Here is a 4,560-nt window from a genome sequence, read left to right on the forward strand (position 1 = left end):
GATTTAAATTAACTGTATAACTGTTACAAGACTTCATCTAATTGTACATTTATAAGACTGTCTGTGAGACACTCGTGAGAGCAGCTGAATCCCAGGGCTGGTGTAGAATCACACACAGACAGGTCTTCTTCTGTTTGATCTGAGTCCCACTGCTCAGAGCTACAGACTGGTCAACTGGTCACTATTGTAGTCACGACCATCGGCCTTTGGCTACTAATAATCAATATACTGATCAGAGTGTCAATACTGGTGTTTATAACATAAATACAAAGATAATTCCACACTCACTTTTGTTATAAAACACTTAAAAAACATGTTTGGAGCCTGATATACAGTAAAGAAAGTAATACTGAAGGGCTGGAAGTCCTGGAAAGGGTTAATAGAACCTTCTTGCTTCCGACCTGGAACAGAGCCCACAACTGCCAGATCAGTGACCCCTGAGCCCAGTTCACAGAGAGGAGAACCAGGAGCTCTTTTATGTCTCTAAGAGGGCTGGGAGATAGGATAAAAGGGGGAAATGTGACTTGTGTCCAGGCTGTTCCTACTGATATTGTTCATGTAGCAGCACTGATTGTCTGAATATCTTCTGGTTCTGGATTGTGAGGATAGAGAGCAGTACGGCGTTGATTTTTTATTCTGCCTCTGAGAATTTTTCTTCTTTGCCAAGTGGTGTTACATCCCCTTCAGATACTCTGCACAGACTGCCAGAGTGAGAGAAGAGGAGAGAGATGGACAGATAAGAGCACACACAGCGAGAGAGACATACTGTACGTCTTGATTTACTTTGAAGCAAGTGTTCATTTCTTTTCTGGAACAAGTTGTTTCTGAACTTCAAGAAATTCATACAACTTCTAAAAGATAAAATACAAATCTTGCTTATCAGGACAGAAGAAATACTGCAAGAAAAAGCAGGTAATTTTTCTCCTTTTAATGAAAAGTGGAGCAAAACAACGGCAGTGCATCTCCGTCGGCTTGATTTAGTTTAATACAAGTATTCACTTCCTTTTTTGGAAATTACAGCCTGCGAAAGATGAAATAAAGTTCTTGGTTATTCTTGGTCAGTGCCGAAGAAATACTGCCGGCTGGCAGGAAAATGCCAGCATTTTATTTTCTTTAACTACAAACGTGTGAATGGTGAAATGCAACGGGAGTGTTTCTCTGTACAGCTATTAAACAAAGGGCTGGTGGTTCAAGCCCACTCAGGGACGCGCTTTGGATTGTTTCAATGTGAACATAATCTCCGCTAAAAACCCTCTTGAACTTTGCAGGAAATGAGTGTGTTTTAAACCATTTTCACGTGTGGAATTTTATCTTCAGCTGGCTGTAGGGAGAATGCCTTATACACCCTTTGTGTATCCTTAGCAAAAATATTTTAAAATTATAACACAGAGTTGTTGGAGAACTTGACAATCCTTGACAATCATTATTAAATGAGCACTGTACAAATGTACATTGATATTTTTGTTGTATGTACCCTAATTTTAAAATATATAAACATAATTGTGCTGATATGGATGTTCATTTGAAGGATTTGAGGAATCTATAAAGGATCTCAGAACAACCAAAGAAACATTTGGGCATCTGCGTATTTGTAAAGATTAAAGAGCGCCGTAAGTGTGAAGTTTGCACACACGAGAGAAGAAATCAGTTTCAATGCACTTCATTAAACTGATGGTGTGTTTATCAATTGTGTACAGCAGAGGATGGCTCTGACCCATCAATCTCTGGGTTATGGGCCTAGCACGCTTCCGCTGCGCCACTCAGCTATGTTTAACACAAGTGCTTATGCACCTGAGATGAAAAGTTTCAACGGTAAACGCAGACGTCACTGAGCACTTGGTCTTTTGTAGTACAAATCATCACAGGCTGCTCTACAAGGGCGTGTCTTCAAGATCGTTGAGAACCAAAGCTTCTGCCTTCCTGGCTACTGATTCTTTCATCGTTAATTCCCAAATCTTCAATGAGAATCAGTGAAACGAAAACCAAACACATGTACACACTCGCGTCCTACCGTGGAAGAAAAATGATGGAAGCATTTGAGAAAAAAACAAGAGTAGTCTGAACAGCTCCAGCCTATCAACTGCTCTACAAAGTGATCGCTACCTCCACCCCCAGTTTATAACACTGAAAATGATTCAGGAAGCACAGCAAAGTTCTAAAAGCAGTGGTTGAAAAGCGTCTAGATACATAAAATGACAATTTCTCAAAAGTAAAATCTTCATCTTTTAAATATTGTCATCCATTTATTTTCGTTTTTCTCTTTTTTTACATAACACGCTTTCGAGAAATAGACTGTCTTGTAATGAAGGCTGCATTAGAAAATGTGTATCTAAATTAAAATCGGGTTTATGACTTCTGCGTTTTTCAGCTTTCTTAGCGCTTGCGTCTCGATTCACATATTGCAATGAAAGCAACAGGGGAGTAAGTTTTCCTTTTCTAAATCAAAAGTGATCTGCTCACAAGGAAGTATAAAAACTTCAGCGTTTACTTTTTGAAGACCGCAAATTGTGGAAACACTATTGCTTCATAAGCTAATAAGTAACGTTTCTGAGCACGCATTGTGTTACTAATGCTGTTATTAATAAAAAAAAGCTTAAATTCATATAATGGAATTTGGACGGCTCAAAGTAGTCTATTCCTTGTACAACTTTACTTGCCCGTTGAGTAGAGTTTAAAGCAACGGCAGCAGAAGTAGCAGTAATAGCAACAACGTGGTTCGAGTGTCACAATACACTCTATGAAAGTATTGCGGCTTCAGATCGTTTTGTTCTGTTGAAGCTGCCTACAGGCTCCGAATTGCTGACATTGGCTGTGATCTTTTTTCAGGTTTCATGAAATTCTTCACATATTTGAAATATTTAATTCGGGTTCGCCTAATACACGGTGCAAACCGCACCTGCAGCAGAATGCTGTGGCACATGAAGCCGTTTTGTTTATCGTTTGTAAGGATTGAGGAGTGTACTACAAATCGAGCAAGCGAAAAGAAAATTAAACAGGAGTCACTTTTTGGATTGCTAATCCATTGTGCTCTGCTCGTCTAGGTTCAAATCCCATCCTTGTCATGGTTAAGGCCTGAGACGTGTGTGTTTTTTCTAAACGGTGTTTGCATTTGTTTCCTCTTTCACTCCTGCAAACTCAGGATTTTTTTTCTTTGGTGGCAACAATACGCTTCTGCAATACAGTAAATCATAGACTCTGCTTTCAAAATAGCTGCACCAGGCATTCGGATACAGATAAACACAGGGATTTAAAATTCAGGAATATGAATGGCCAATTGCTTACAGCTAGGGTTTTTACGTTTTCTTATTTAGCGATTTGTGTATCAATCTTTTAACAATTCATTAAAATGCTAACAATACGTAAAATCAAAACAACAGTTATTGAAAAAGTTCAATATTGATCATAACTAAAGAAAATTAGGATCACGAATCAAAAAAAGGCTGAAGATGCGAGTCGCTCTTGAATCAGAGCTGGGTGACACGGGCTTCTGTTCTGATATGATTGTACGAGAAGCAAGAGGAATCTCTTCTCTCCTATGGAGCATGAGCTGAATCAGGAGTGAGACATTTCGTATGCTCGTGCATATGTTAACGCATGACCTACATCGTAAAACTAAATTAAAAACTAACATTAAGTTGTCAAAGACATTCATTTATATACAAACAAGAGACAGCCAGACATAGTAATGATTCTACATTAACTTGTCCTACACTGATCAGACTAATTGAAATGTATGAAAGCCCGTTTCCGGCAGGGAGTTAAAAAAAAACGCGCTATGGTATCTCAGAATTCCGACTAAGTAACTCAGAATTGCGACTTAGTAACTCACAACTCCGACTTTCTCTCTCACATTTGGAACTTCGAAATAACCCATATTTAATTGTCTGTCATTTTGTTATTATGCCGGATTCGGGTTCTAGGGCTTGTACCCTTGATACTCCCACTCTAGTTCGTGCCTCACTGCATTGGCTCGAACCCAGGTCCTGCCAGCTGAGCTAAAGAACACTTTCTTTAGCCCCGGCGGCCAGCATCCCTGTTATGCGCAGGGGAGGGCGATGCCCTCACCACACTGCAACCAGATCGTACAAATTGTATGTCGCAAATGAACAAGTAATAGGTCTAGACGCTTTTCAACCACTGCTTTTAGAACTTTGCTGTGCTTCCTGAATCATTTTCAGTGTTATAAACTGGGGGTGGAGGTAGCGATCACTTTGTAGAGCAGTTGATAGGCTGGAGCTGTTCAGACTACTCTTGTTTTTTTCTCAAATGCTTCCATCATTTTTTCTTTCACGGTAGGACGCGAGTGTGTACATGTGTTTGGTTTTCGTTTCACTGATTCTCATTGAAGATTTGGGAATTAACGACGAAAGAATCAGTAGCCAGGAAGGCAGAAGCTTTGGTTCTCAACGATCTTGAAGACACGCCCTTGTAGAGCAGCCTGTGATGATTTGTACTACAAAAGACCAAGTGCTCAGTGACGTCTGCGTTTACAAATACGCAGATGCCCAAATGTTTCTTTGGTTGTTCTGAGATCCTTTATAGATTTATAGATTCCTCAAA

Source organism: Atractosteus spatula, chromosome 10 (assembly GCF_055471065.1).
Source record: "Atractosteus spatula isolate fAtrSpa1 chromosome 10, fAtrSpa1.hap1, whole genome shotgun sequence".
Lineage (NCBI taxonomy): Eukaryota > Metazoa > Chordata > Actinopteri > Semionotiformes > Lepisosteidae > Atractosteus > Atractosteus spatula.